We start from the raw sequence: 16487 nt of genomic DNA, 5'->3' as shown, positions 1-16487 counted from the left end.
GAAGTCTACAGTTCTTGGACAGATGTCTTGGACATGGCCATGTACAGTGGGACAAAGCTCTGTGCTGAGTATTTCAGCTGTTCCTGCTCACTAAGTCTGACATGTCCTAAAAACATTTGACCTATAGGTTGCCTGTATGCATTTATTTCTGCACAGGGAGTTCTGGAGAGGATCTGTTTCTTCTTGAAACCTGTCCAACTAAATCTTTTATAAATGTAGAAAACCAATTTTGTATAATTATATGTGTATAAATTACATACATATACTTCAAACATTTTATATATTTATAACTTTATAGGATAAGGCAGCATACATTACAACAGAACAAACTCTTCTATTAACATTTTGAAATAGTAGAAAAAAAAGCAATCTGAATCAGGTGTTAACTTCTCCAGCAGTAAAATAGAACGGGTTAGTTTTTATTGTCCTAGTGACCTTACGCTAAAAACTTTTTGCTTTATTGAGTTGAAATGCTTTATAGGATATATGTAAGAAACTATGATACTTGAGCTGTTTCAGTGTACATGAAGCTATTTTTTGGGAGATACTGAATAATTGCCACTCAGAAATTGTGAACACCAGCAGTTCTGAAGTTCAAAAGCCGACCTATCACATCACTGCACAATAAGCATGTTTTCCTTCCTCCTCTAATGTTGGGTTTTGCATTGTCTACTCTAAAGGATACATCATGTCTTTGAATATATTCAGCAAAATTAATAAGTCCAATAAAAGAAGCAGATAACCTTATCAGTATTTCCTTGTGTCGGATCGCAGACTGAGGAAATGAGCATTTGTATGAGCTTTTATAAAACTCTGTTTCTTCAATAATATTGCTGAGTATATAATGGGAAATGAAAAAAGGAGATTGCATATGTAATGGAAATTTTCTGATTTGTATTCAAAATGCACGTTCATAGATACTTTGCAATATTTACCAGTTTTAGTGAGCAGTGCCTCGTCTCTCAATACTCCGTAAACAAATGACCCACAAGCAGCTTGCAATGACCTAATGATCCATAAATATAAAAGATGCAGTTTTCGCAAAAGTTTTGAAAGATTTTTCAAAAACAGATGACAAAATTAAGATTTTAAACGTTTTCTGAGGCACCGTAGGGAGTGAATTATTTGTTTTTACAGCAACCAAGTGTCCTGTTAGTCCTGGCCATGTTAGAAAGTTCCCCCTGTGTGAATAGTGCTAAAGAACTCGCACTGAAAAAAATGTGTCGTATTGCAATAAAATTCTTTGTAGTCTTGGTACTGCAGGCGTTATGAACAGAAAATTTAGTGTCAATGGCAGAAAAGATTATTGGTACAGTAATAATGAAAGAAGATGAGTACTCTTCATATTTATAAAGGTTTTCACCCAGTGATCTCTTGTAAAAAAATTCAGATGCCAATGGCACTACCCAAAAAAACCCCTACAAGTAGCAGGATTATTTAAGAACACACAATAATTGTTTTGGAACCAGGAATAAAGAAACATTTCTTCAGTCTGTATATCCCATACTATTGCAGATTACACTGTTAGGTCTGAGAGAATAAATGACCCGTTAAAATGTATTTATTTGCAGGGAAATTCTTCAGCTTAACATGCCCTTGGAAAATTTATTTTTGCTGGTATTTAACAAATCCTTCCTGAAAATTTCAGATTCTGGTATAGATGCTTCATGGTCTCTCTGAATTGTAGTATGGAACTTGTTCTCATTTCCAGTGATTATTTAAAATCTATCAGGTGTACATTCGTAAGGTCAAATTTACCCAAGTAGGCTGCACTGAAAATGTAGCATGTATTCATTGTCTGGAAGTAATCTAAATAGTCTTTTTCTTCAAAGGAAAACACAGATCTTTCCCTTCTGAATCCACAAGGTTAGTTCTATAGAAATTTTCTTTATTTAAGTAAACCATAAATAATCCTTCATTTTTTCCCCCTCTTATTCTTCCTCCTTTCATAGGATACTTAATCTAATGAAGCCAATATTGTGTTTGTTTAGTAGTCAGGTTCTTAGGTTAACGATGATACCTTGAGTCTTCACCAGTGCCTGTTATTAAAGATCAGAAACATTCTTTCATCCATAATCATTACTTATGAAATAATTTTGGAGAGCTCATCTGAGTAATTAGTGCATTCTAACAAGTCTCAAAAGCCTTAACTGGTGCAGGACAATCTCCATTTCAAGTTTTTCCTAATCCATTGGATCTGGGAGATGGGCAAAGCAATCCTCTTGGTTTATAGCCATGTCTTTCCAGCCAATGGAAGCAGATGATGTAATGATCTCCAAGTCACATCTCTTCCTTTCTTCCAATTCTTTCTGTTTGATATGAGGAAATTCATATGTGTATATATATAAATCCTTATGGTTTGCTATGACACCTTAGAGCCAGATGATACCAAATTAATTTGCCCAGGAAATGTTCTCAATGTCCATTGCTTAAAGCAGCTGGTAATCTCTACCTCAGATTACACATCTGGAATTTTTTTACTATCAATGGAAAACCATAGGTTCCTCCACAAAACAACATTTCATTTCGGTAACTGAGTACAAATATCCATGAACAAATAAACTACTACTCCTCAAAAAGCCTCTTTAATGGATTCAGATGGGGTTACTTATGAGGTAAGAACATACTCAATATATTAAAAAAAAAAAAAAAAAAAAAAAAAAAAAAAAAAAAAAAAGGAGTGAGAATTTAGACAAGGTATAAAGAATATCCAATAATTTCCCAAAGTAATTCATAGAAGTCTCTCCTACTTTTAGTTGTCTACTCCCCCAGAGCAAATGTATCATGGTCATTCCAGTTTACCTTCCCCCTTTACAGCTTACACAGATCATAGACATGTAGAATGATAAAAAGGAGGGAGCTCTGCATAGCTTACACTTGCATGTTGTGCTCAGCCCAAGCTCATGACAATAAAATTCCATGCTGTCTCATCATGGACATAGATACAAACTAATAAAATGGAGTATAGCAATAGAAGTTGACTGGGAAACAGAAATGGAAGACTCGAAAAATATGTTATCACACTGAGAGGGGGCTGAGAAGACAGTGGAAATGAGTTTCACAGCAGTTGCTAAGAAAGTGGTAGCTCCACTTCTGTTAGAACCAGTATCAGCAGATGCAACATCAGCCATTTTTCAGTCATCCTCATGACAACCATTTCGATGACTTCTATTCCTGGGGGGAGATGATGGTTTATCTGTCCTATCCATTGTGGTTTGTTCCTATAAATGATTTTAACAGTTTCTCTATGACTCATAATACTTGGAAAACCAATTAATTTTTATTTACATTTCCGTTTAGATTTCTGTTGAAAAGTGTATATTTTAAGTGAAATTAAAAGAAATCAACTGTCTGACAGAATCATGGAGTCTCAGGAGATTATCTATTCCAACATCCTGCTGAAAGCTGGGACAAATAGACCACATTGCCCAAGAATGCATCTAGTCATATTTTGAATATCTCCAAGCATGGAGACTCCACAACTTCTCCGGCCAACTTGCTCCAGTGTTCAATTGCTCAAGCTTCAAGCTCTTAATCATCTTGAGAACCCTCCAGTAGTGACCCATGGAGTACACTGCTAGCTACTGACCTTCATCCAGACTTTTTGCCCCCAGTCACAACCCTCTGAGGCTGATATGTCAACTAGCTTTCAATCCACCTCACTGTCCGCTTATCTAGCCTATACTTGGTCTTCTTATCTATGGTGATGCTACAGCAGACAGCATCAAAAAATTTTTCAAATTTAAGAAAAACAATATCCACAGTTCTCCCCTTGCCCACTGAGTTAGTCACTTCATTGCAGAAAGTTATCAGGTTGAGGAGGAATGTTTTGCCCTTCATAAATCCATGTTCACTAAACCCAAACACCTTCCCATCCTTCACAGGTTTGGAAGCGGTTTCCAAGATTATTTGCTTCATCATTACCTTTACACGGATCCAAGACAGGCTGATCAACCTGTACGTCCCTGGATCCTCCTTCTGGCCCCTTCTGGACACATTTGCTTTATTCTAGTCCTCAGGGATCTCTCTCAATGGCCATGACCTTCCAAAGATAATTGAGAGTGACTTCACAGTGACTTCATCCAGCTCCCTCAGTACTTATGGTCTTGTCAGGTCTCATGGAATTGAGTCTGTCCAATTTCTATAAATGTTTTCTAACCTGGTCCTCCTCCACCGATGGTGAGTCTTCCTTGCTCCGGTTTTCCCTTTTGATCTCTGAGACATGTGGCTGCTGCAGGTAAATCCTACCAGTAACGACCAAGGCAATGGCGACCTGGAGTTTCCCCAGCTTTTCCTGTGTCATCTGTCACAGAGTCCCCTGACACATTCAACAGCAGACCCACTTTTTCCCTGCCCTTCCTTTTGCTGCTAACACACCTGTAGGAGTCCGTCTTGTTGGCCTTAATGTCCTTTGTCAGAATCAGCTTCTACAAGGACTCCCAACTCTGATGCCTGCGTGCTCTGGCAGCGTCTCTATATTCCTCCTGGGCACCCATATATGCAATCTGATGACAACTATCATTTGTACCCTTCTATTTTACTTATTTTCATAAATTCAGACCATATCAAGTCTATGAATATGAAACATTGTTTTTATCATGATTTATTAGGATACTGACGTCATAAGCAGCCCTGGGCGAGAACTGGATATTCTGCTTTGCACAGTTAGTTCTTTTTGCTTCTTCCAAAATGGTTTTTTGTTTAAGTGAAACTGTAAAAAATAATGTTATGAGGGCATCAAAAAAGCTATCACAGGAAAAAAAAAATCCTTTATTTTGTCTTTCATATATTCAATATTTTTATTTCATATATTCAATATTTTTATTCATAATGTTGTTTTCTTTCTAGAAAGTAATCTCAAATAAGAAGATGGAAATATTGCATTCTGAGAGATTAGGGAAAAAGATGTCATTGAAATAAAGTTATTAAAAATGTGTTAATTTTTGATGCTAATGGTATTTTCTCTTTAATATATATATATATATATATATATATATATATATAAAACTGATTCCCAACCTGCAGTAAGAATGAAGTCCATGACTGTAATACCTGTGTTCTAAATCATAATTTAAGACTCCCATCAACAGACTGTTCTTCATGTCCCTAATAAGCTTCTCTTTTTTCATAAACATTTCAATCCCTTTGAAGAAGATTTACAGTACAATACAAAAGCAGACTGAAATAATTTACTTCCATATATACACTGAGATAGATACATAGGGATATCAGCATCATTATGCTACTATTCTAGCTATAAATATAGCTATAGGTATAGTCTTTTCTTACTGAACAGAAGGGGGTTTGCAGACTACTAAATCTTTGTCCTCTAACCTTAGTCCTGAAATACTGTAAAACATAATAGACAAGGTCTGTGCCTGTAGGGAGAATTTATTTCATCCTAACTTTCAATGTCTTCCTAGGGCATGTCGTCTTCCACCTCAGAAACTTTTCTTGACTCTTTCAGTTTTCTCCTCCTCATTTGTGCTTAATTTGTTTCTCATCTGCACTACACCCCTATGGCACTTATTCTGCTTCCAATTCAGAGGCTCATAAGTCAGAGTATTTAAGAAACTGTTTTTCTAAGCCATGCCCATGCAGCTGACATGTCCTGCTTGGGGGAGTATTTCTTCCTCGCATGTTTCATAACAACCCACAGTTTCAATGGTTTTGCCATTTTACAGGCTTTTGCCAAGCGCTCTGTCTTTTCTGGTTCTGTTACTGCCACTGTTTGTCAAGCTGGTTCAAAACAAACAAACAAAAAAACCCAACAAACAAAATAGGATTGTTGGGGCCATCCCAGACTGTAATTACTGGTGCCAAGAAAGGCTGCTTCCTTGTTCTCCTCAGTGCAACTTTAATTTCATCCTTCATAACTGAATCAGAAACAAAGGTGTACCTTTTGACATTTGTGTTTATTGAATTGTCCTATTGATTTCAGTTTAAGGGCACCATGAACTATTTTCCATGTAAGGGTACCAGAACGCCCTTGATAACATTGCAGTAAATTGAAGAGAAAATAAACTGTGAAACAGACTGTGATATAGGCCATGCTCATATATGAAAATAAAGGCCCAGTCACTACAAACTTTGCTCTTTTGCATTTGAGCACTATTCTGAAAATTTTGCGCTGAAGTTAGAATCAGGTTGACTAAAGAGTACAACTAAAAATGATATCAAGTTGTTTTAGTGGTTCCCAACCTGTAAAATGTGTCTCACTGCCGAGGTGTGATCATGTTACAGATGAGACACCCTGTAGAGCCTCAGAGAATGACCCTTCTCATCCTCTGTAATCCTGGCTTGAGTGACAGTGTTAGGCTGAACCCAATTTGGATCCAGCAACTGGGAACCTGAAGTTACCAACATTAGTTTCTGCAGCAGTATTATACCCTGATAGGTTACATCAGGATGAAAGGGTTCCTGCTTTGAGCTTACTGATGCACGTTGTACTGTTGTATCTTATCAGTGCTATCTGTAGACCCCAAAACACTGATACATCATTTACTTTCTATTTACTTTCTAAAATGTTGGATACACTGCTTTTCTTGGCTGTGTACCTGTTGGTTTAGTTAAAAAAAAAAAAAAAAAAATTATTTGTCCTTCAAATATGCCTATGGAAAACACAGACCAAACTGATAGAAGATGCTCATGACCTCAGATATTTATGTACTGGTATCTAAAGAAACTAATCTCAGGGATCCGGGTCAATCTTTTTAGAATACTTGTATTTAATGAATAAAAAGATTTTAGCAGGCAAAGGAAAGGAGGAGATTAACTTAGATGCTCTGAATAGGCTCTTTTCTTGTGGCTAGAGACACATTAGTAAACTAAGCATGCACAGGGTGTGGGGTTTGATATAGTCTTATGTCCATATTGTGGAGCTGCTAGCCCAGTCTCTAAAATATCTAACCAGATGAACTCTTTCTCAGGTAACACACAGGTAAGGTTCAATGGGATAGTGTGTCCTAGGGACAACTGTTGATAAGACGTTAGTATCCAGCCACCCTCTTTTGTAGGTCAAGAGAGAACAGAGGGTTTTCTCAGTGGAGGTAAGGGGAGCCTGGGGGACCGAGTTCCTCCCTTAACTACCTGAGATCCTTGCAGTCAGTGTGGAGACTCCAGGACAGTACCTGAAAGCATAATGCCAGTAATTTAATAACTAAAATGAAACGATTCGCTATCTGTCCCAACTTTCTTCCTAAACCCTGAAATGCTGCCTTAGCAGGCAGATAACCTCAAATTTTCCATCTGTATAGGCAAGGCTTTATTTTTTCTTTCTAAGCTTAACACACACTTGTTCCCTAACTCATTGCAGACAACCTAAATATGAAACATTCAAAACTACTTAAAGTAATTTGCATTGATTTAGTGTTAATTACGTCCCACAAAATAGGTTCACCTAAGGTCCCCTTTGTGTTTGAAGATGCCAATCTCTTCCGTTACGTTTCAGAGTCAAGCTTTTAATGAAAGGTCAAAAGGCCACCCAAGCTTCTTTAGTCAATCCATGAGCTAGTGTGGGCGAGGTTTCTGTAACTAACAACACACAAAGGAATGAGATGACATTGACTTTGTCTGCTTTTATATCCACCAACCAGAGACCACAAACCTTTTACGTTTGGACCAAAGTGGGGTGAGATTGAAATTAAACCTTCTACATCTGTAGCAGAATGAACTTTTTTGCACCTTGAGATTTAAATGTATGTCAGTGGTTTCAGTCCATTAATCTTTGCAGACCATAGACTGAGAAGACCATTACACTACAGCAGTTTTCCCAGCAGCTCAGAAGACAGGAAAATGGAAGGTAAGAGTTCGGTTGATATCTTGATAGGGCTGTCTTTGACATTCTACCCCCTAGAGACTATGACTTTCCATCATCAAATATGAGCAACGGGTGGTGAAACAACCATCAGCCAATGTTTATGCAGTCCTTTGAAGTTGGGAAATGCTTCACCATGCTGCTTCTTTTCTTTTTTTTTTTTTTCCTCCCAAACTTCTGGCAGGCATGTAAATGGGACATTTTTACCCAAAGCAGTATTTTAGCCTTTTATTTTACAGAGATAAATTAGACATTTTGTTCCATTCTCTAGAAAATAATAATTAAAAGAATAAAAAAAAAAAAGTCTGATTTGATTCCTAATATGCAATGAAAGCTTAGGCTGGCTAATAATTGCTAATATACTACTTAAGGCTTCCTCTGACTCACAGCCAACTGCAGAGGGCAAGTCAAAACAGCCTTGGATAAATAATTAAAGATTTAAAGATGTTAAGCTTATATTTTGATCCTAATCTTTAGCTGGTATAAATCTGCCCAGCTCAACAGAATGAGTGGAGTTGCAGAAACTAAAGACTGGGTCTTATTTTCAAGGCTTCCCTATGTCATAAATGTGTAGAATTTGTTTTTATCAATATTTCTAAATCCAGTTATTTATTTCTCACTGACTGATAATTTCTGAAAAATGTTTTGAATGGGTATAAACAGATTATTACCCTCTCATTTCTGTACCCACTGCAGAGGGGAATACAAGTAGTGGTAGAAGAGACACTTTTATTTTTAAACATGGATCCAGCTCATATAACTTTGACTGGCTGCTAGACTGACATACACATCTGAGATAGTCACCCTGGGCTCCTTTTAGCATCAGCTATGATGAGAAGATGCTTCAGAGATTTAATTCACATTTCTTCTGATAAACATCTAAAATATTTCAGGTCATCTGAGATCTGAAAGTGTCTATTTCTGCCTACTGACTATAAATGAGAGAATATAGCTAGTTTACACATTATTATCGACATTATTGTCTATAAATTAAGGTGAGATGAATCTTTTGCCACAAAACAAGCTTGTCAGTCAAATGAACTCTGGTTTACAGAGGGCCTCTGTACAAAAAAGGTGAAACTTAAATGAAACTTCACAGTTCACCAGAAGGGAGAGACAATTGGTGCAAAAGTGTTCTGCACAGTAATAAATTCCTCTCTCAAATTGACTACTTAGCACGCATGTTGCAGCTCTGTTTGCTTTACTTCTTCCAAAGTTATTTTTTCCTAGTTCATTCAAAATGAATAGTTTTCCCCACACTTACTGATTACTGAGGATTTCCCGAGCCCTGCTATAACATAAGGATCTGTAGGGACAGTGATCAAGTGAGTGGGATATGGACCAGACAATATAATTCTGTTATCCCATAATTATTTCCTCATCAACAGGAATAACATCAGTCTGGCAATGTCCAGAAAATGGCAAAGACTCCCTGCTTTGCCTTGCTTGCAGATCTCGATTGGCTATTATTATTACTGTATGGAGGGAGACACACTGCTCATGGAAGTGACCTTTGTAGCGGTCACCTCCTTTTGGGTAGGATCAGAAACCTCAGATCTCCAGGGCTTCCCATCCCATCTTCACTCTTCCCGTGCTGCCTGAAAAACTCTGGTCTTTACAGAGGCAACATTCAGTTTTTCCTGCAGTCCTTTGAGTGTTTGAGCTACTTGTGCTCAGCCTTAAGGAGGGTGTATCAGCTGCCAAATGGAGTTGGTTTTGCTTTAGGGTTCTGCATACTCCTGTTGCTTAAATTGCGGTCTACAAGGAGATTTCGGAGCAAAAATAAAATTGGATAGGGCTGGTACATTACTGGAAAGTTGAGGTGACTTAAGATAGTGGATTCTGGGGTCAGAGCATAGTTTTTTGTTTGGCAGTGAGCACTCTTCATTCAACATTCAGTACATTTATTACGTAAGAGACACAAAACCAAAGGAGTTTAGGAAGGAGGCTGACGTAATTTGGTCAATATAAGTGTAGGTGAACCTTTTGTACTAGTCAGGGAGAACACAATTATAACATATAGGAATAATCAAAATGGCAAATCTACCCTTGGGTGAAAACACATGTATCACCCCTCCCAGACATCTTAATTCCACTGTCCACCTCGGAACATAAAAACATAAACGCAAGGGTTGCACCATTTCTGAATGGTTATTTTCCCAGGTGATTAGATCCAGCAAAGTACATCTAGATCTAAACCCAGACATGTATGTTAGTCTAGCAGACAACCAAGTATATATGAAATGGATCCATATTAGAAAATGTAGTTGTATCTATTCTGGCACTACCTGAATTCACCTCTGCAGCAGATAGAGAAATGAAAGGGTGCAGTGGAAACATATTTAACAAATCTTTTGGAGAGAACTACATACACATATTAGTAAAGATCCTCAGTGAAAACTCAGAGGCATTTAATGTTAACCTTTGCCAAGTATTTACTGTAGAAACTGCAAATACAAGGGATTCTGAAATTTTCAGAATTACAGCTTCTGAAATCTCAATTTTTTGAAAAACTAAAAGAAAATAAAAACCCAAGGTGTCCTTTCCCTCACATCTCAGTGTTTGCAACACCACTGTATATGTAGGAGTCACATGAAGTAGGCTGGGAGTCAGCCCCAGGCACAGATCCATTGATCTCTGTGTCTGTCTTGAAGCACCAGCTATCTAAACGTCCATTATAGTCAGTGGAGATCTCATTCATATCTAAGTCAGAGACCAGAAAGTGGTTCAGTTTACTCTTACACACTTCCATTTGGTCAGCTGAATCTGCTTCTAGACACAGTGGATTATATTGGTTAGATCTCCACCGAGTATTGTGAAAGCTTGCTCTATTGTAGACACCTACAGACACCTGGGGCTCAGCTCTTGTCTATACATAGGTGTCTACCGACATTTATGTGTGGCATTTGCCCAGACGTAATAGGCATGACAAAGGACCTAAAGACAACTGGCAGCTGGAACACAGGTAGAATATTCTAGGAAATCTCAAATAGCACTGAACACCGGTGTTCAAGCATCTGAATCATAGGTCTATATTAGGGGGTAGTCAAGCTGTAGAAAAGTTCCATTCTTACCATTATCACTTTAACCACAGAAAAAGCACAGTGAATGATACCTATAACGAAAAGATAGAAAGAAGAGGGACAAAATAAACTGGAGAAAAGGCTGATGAGGATGTAATAATATTCTTCAAATATCTAGAAGTCAGATATAAAGAAGAAAAAGAGAACTGTTCCCCACATTCGATGAGTATGGGAGAAATAATTAGGAACATAAACTGCAGTAGGGACATCTTACTAATGAAATGGATCATTGCCAAACAGAGTGGATCACCTCAAAAGCTTGTAGTGTGTCCATGCCTGGGAGCACTGGTGAACAGGTAGAGGGCACGGACTGGGTTTCCTCCTGAGGTCTCTTCCAGTCTCACTTCTAATGATTTTATGACTGTATTTTTCTGTGCTAGGGAATTGGAAAATGATCTCTGTGGGTAGAAATGGACTCACCCCCATCACATAGGCCTCCTGACACCACCAACAGAATTTTAAATGAGGAGCTAGACAGTCTGTAGTTCTTTAATAGGGCTTTGCTGCCAAGGGGCCCAACATGTTTCCCATAATGAGGCAAGGGTAGGAGGAGAGAAGAGGGAAATTCCTCCATTCTTTATATTTCCATAGTATTTTGTAATTAATTTGATGCTTTTACAGAAAATTAATTGGGTTTTGATAATGAAATAGAAAAGACTAGCCAGACACTTAAAAAAAAAAAAAAAAAAAAAAAATCACGTCCTAATAGGCCCCCACGTCAGACTGATAATGCTGTCTCCCTCAGGTGCTTAAGAAAAAAATAGCCCAAGAGGAGACACTGTGAAAGTACTTGTCAAATGAAGGGTTAATCTGCCTTCCTTCCCCACTCCCCTGCTCCCTCACAACTAAAGCTAAGCAGATTAATTAAAACTTAAAAGGATTCTGATTTAGTTATGAGTAAGAAAGTGACGTGCTGCAGCCTCACGCCTATAATTCACAGTTGCAGAGTAACACTCGGACAGGCCGAGCTGTAATTAGCTTATGATGTACTATGTTACCTGCAATTCTTCACAAAAGCTCTCTTTTAGGTTTTTTTTTGTTTTTTTTCCCTGCCTTACCTCCTCTCCTCTCTCATTCCTCCCAGGATAAAGGCATTTAAAAGTGGTAAATATTAATTTGTAGGAAGATGACAGCTGTGGGTCAAACAAGAGGTTGATGAATCGACTCCGTAAATTCAACAGGTATCCTCTGCTTCATCTGTCATCCCCTGGTGAAACAGAAAGACGTTTGATAATATTTCTACTTAATATTTCTTTTTTTTTTTTTTTTTCTCAATATATTATCAGTGGAAAAAGAGTGAGAGGGGAAAAAAGAAATCCGCAATCATGAGTGTCTCCCCATTCCCGTCAAAGTACTACGAGGTGGAGCAAGTAATCTATTTGCCATGTAGCAGTTAAATCCCCACATTATTTACTATAGGAAATAATTAATAAATTTCTGTTGTCATACCTTTCAACCATCAAGCCCACAAACCATAAGTACAATACATTCTATGTGGAGATCTGGTACAAAAGCTCTACAGCTAGTTGAATATCCTTAAAAATATGAGGATGAAAACACTTGTTACGCAAACAGGTGATGTTCAATCTATGAAGCTAAGCCTGCCCTTCGGATTTTGACAGTGAGCTCCAGTGGGAGCTTTCATGTAGGAGACATACTTGAATATATCTATCACGGCATCCATGATACTAACTGAACAGATCTGCCCTTACTGTGGGATGGAACATACAACACTTTTATTTTGAGGAAGCAGAATTTGTTAGCCTGGCAGTGTTGGAAAAACACCTAGAAACTTTTTGTAAAAAATGGAGGTAATGCTATTTCAAGTATCATAGCTTAAGGCCTAAAACATTCGCTGAGGCTTTGGGGGATGCTTGTTGGAGGGAATGTATGCTGCATTAATTCCACTGTAGGGTTGGGGGTTTGGGGACATCCAGATGTGGAACTAGATCCCTTGGAAATGGGATCACCTCTAAACTTTAAGTGACCCTGGTGCTTGTCTTTAGGTATCCACCTCCAGAAGGTTTGCTACAGCCTTTGCTGCAGCTGGTAGAAACAACAAAGAGGAAATTCAGAGGAAATCTAATAGAGCAAATCCCAGTTCTTTTAAAATTACACCCGGTCTTAAATACAGTAGGCCGGATCGGCAGCAGCAGTAGCGTGTCTACCCACAGAAGGAATAATAAATAAATAAATCAGTCCAGTTGGACTCCTGATTCCTAGGAAGGAGAATTAAGCATTTGTCTGTAAATCTCTCAAAGCACTCAGTTCACCTTACAGTACTGTTTGACGCAGCAGCTCCCAACCACTACTCCAGAGGTAGCAAAGTCTGCCAAAAGTCCCGAGTTAGATCTAACTGGGCCCTGCAGATTTTTGGGATACCTTTGGCACCTCAAATTACACTTGGTTTCTCCACGAGGCACCTGAACTGAGTCTAGAGTGCTCGTCAGTGACCAAAAGACCTTTGTAAATCAACACAGGCTGCGTAATTCAAGTGTGAAGTGATGGGCTGAACCAGCAAATTCCCTCACTGACATTTTAAAGTGGATTCAGAGATTTCAGCTCAGGTCATGATTTTGATATTCAAGGAAAAATTAAAAAAAAAATAAATTAATATTCCAACAGGAAGAGTCTTTTAGGATGAATCAGGAGACAACAAAATGTTTTCTGCTTATTCATTATACACCCTTTCCTATGTGGCTCGTGGTGAGTCCTTCCAAATTCCTTTTCAGGAACTGCCACTCCACAATTAACTGTTTATGAGACCGATTATTGATTTTCCCTTTTTAATGGCTTTGCAAGGCAGAGTTGTTGCTGGGTTTCGTTTCTTCACCTTCAAACTTTTCTTCCTATAAGGAATAAAATAAGTTTCTTATGATTTTTATTTTCTTATTTATAGTCACACAGCTTACCTCACTGGAATATTAGAAATATCTATTTAGATTTTTGAATAACAACAGCAAAAAGGAAAAGCAGCCAAAAAATCTTGTACATATGTTCAGCTTTTATAGTGTAATTTCTGCCAGTTGCAAGGAAACCATTCCCACCTTCAAAGTTGACTCCACGTAATATTTTGGAAAATGCATCTGTTTTGGTTTTCTTATAAAATATGTGATCACTTTTTGAGGCAGTTTACAGGGCTGTGAATTTTGTCAGGGAGTGGCCCAGGTATCAAGACAGTGCCTTTTGCCAATACCATGAACGTTACTCAGATTTGATTGATTTATATACTTCTGCAAATTTTTATTTGTCTACTGTGCCTTGTGTTTCTTCATCTATGCCAGAATGAAAGATGCTCATGGAAGTTCATTCTTTACCACTGTGCCTATCTAGCTGGAAAGCGTTTTTAACTGTTAGTATTATGGTTACTTCACTCCGGACACCTGCATGTGCCCAAGAAAATAGTAATTGACATCAGATTGTGAAATCAGAAGTACTTTCATGGGCTGCGAGTGCTTCTCCATGTAAGCAGATCGCTACCCAGCAACGGTAGCAGGGTATAACTGCTTACGACTGAGAGCAGTTTTTGTACAGTTCAAATCAGAGTAATTTTTTTTTTTTTTTAGCAAGGAATTCTTCTAGATGCCTGACATCTCATAAATGAAAATCTTTTTGTTTGTTTGTTTGTTTAAGAAGCATTTAATAGAAGTGTACAGTGATGGGTGCGTAACACAATGCACGTGCAACCCTCATTTTGGTTTTGTTAGATGATGGAGATGAAAGAGTTTCCAACAGGACCGCTTCTGATGGCTGCAGTTCCAAGTTCTTCTGACGGGAAAGATCTTCCCAAACCATCACGAACATCTGATGTGTTCCTCATCATGTGCCCCAGATATAGTGCTGTCTAGCACTGCAGAAAAATGATCCCACAAGGCTTTGTGCTAGCTCCACAGCATCACATGAAAACATGAGATATGTTTATAATTTAAAAAAAAAAAAATATTTCCTCTTACTCTAGGGCTAAATTTTTTAGACTAATTCTCAACTGGTTTGTAAAAGAAGATGTATTCTGTAAGACAACAGACTGTACAGACAGTTTTTCAGTCTCCAGCAATGACCAATAATGACTGCCTGTTGGGAAGGAACATAAAAAGGAAAATATACATTGATGTTCCCACATTTTAGCTTTCTATCTTCCTGCAATCTGTGGATATGCAGTTTCCTGACCTGGGGGTGATTTCTTTGTCTATCATAGTCTGTGAAGGGTTTTCCTTCCACGTTTGTATCTAATTGCTTTTTGAACCCATGAAAACTTATGACATTCGCAACGTCCTGTGGCAATGAGTTTCATAGTTTAATTATGTACTGCGTGAAAAAGTACTTTCCTTCAGTCATTTTGAGCCCACCTTTAGATAATGTTATTTTAAACCTCCTGGATTTTGGATTACAAGAAATAACAAATAATTGTTCTTTCTCCACCTCCTCCATGATTGTCATGAATTCATAGACTTCTGTCACATCTGAAACTATCAGTCTTCCCAGGCTGAAGAGTTTTATTTTAGTTTATCTCCCTTTACATGGAACCCATTTCATACCTTTAAGCATCTTGGTGTCCTTTATTTAATATTTTACTAATTTTTCTACATTTATACTAGATATATCTTATACAGTTATTTACACGTTACAAGTGATAATATCATTTTATCATTCTAATACCTTTTATACCCACCTTTGACTACAAAGATCTGAGACTGTGGAGAGTTTGCTTCTCCACATTCAATAAATATTAAGCAGTTTCAACGTATCATAGAAAAATCTATTCTGACTTGTGATGAATTCTGGGTTCCATTTTTTTTTTAAAAAAAAGTATTTATTTAATATTTGTTTTGATTATTCCATCTGATGTTCTCCAATCTGGTGGAGAGAAAACAATATGTTCTGCTAATGACTATGTTTTTAATGTCTGATGAATTTTCTTCTGTGAGAGAAGGACACAGCTCTTTCAAACTCAGCAGCTGAATAGATCTATACACCCTCCGGCAGAATGTTGCCAGGATAATGACACAGCTAATGTAATTAATTAACCCTTTTGAAGTCTTAATGTTGCAAAATTTCAGGTAATGGTATTTAGGTAGCAATTTTATTTTATTTTATTTTATTTTATTTTATTTTATTTTATTTGGACTTATGTAAGATTGCAATTTGACACCTAAGCAAAAAGCCCTCCCCAAAAAGAAAAAAAAAAAAAAAGAAAGAAAAAAAAAGCGCCTCATCACTCTAAATGAAGAAATAGGGTAAATTAAATAAACAGAATTGTTAAACTATATATTTTTTGAAATTACATTTGCCATAAAAACCCCCTAACACAAATGTTTTGCTTTGTAAAAAAATTAATAATAATAAAAATTATTGCTTTGATTGTGAAGCTTGAAACATGGGTTCAAAACCTTGACGTGCAATGGATTGCAAATCACAATGTGACCTTGGCTGCAACACTTAATTGCTGTGTGCTTCATTCCGTGATCTTTAAAAACGGGACAACATAATTTCCTTATCCTTGATTTTTGTCTGCCTTATTTATCCAGATTGCAAATAGGACAGGATCTGGCTTTTTTTTTTTTTTTTTTTTTTTTTTTTTTTTTTTTTTT

This window comes from Athene cunicularia, assembly GCF_003259725.1.
Source record: "Athene cunicularia isolate RWA chromosome 3 unlocalized genomic scaffold, athCun1 chr3_part1, whole genome shotgun sequence".
NCBI classification, from domain to species: Eukaryota; Metazoa; Chordata; class Aves; order Strigiformes; family Strigidae; genus Athene; species Athene cunicularia.
This window is presented reverse-complemented; position numbering follows the sequence as displayed.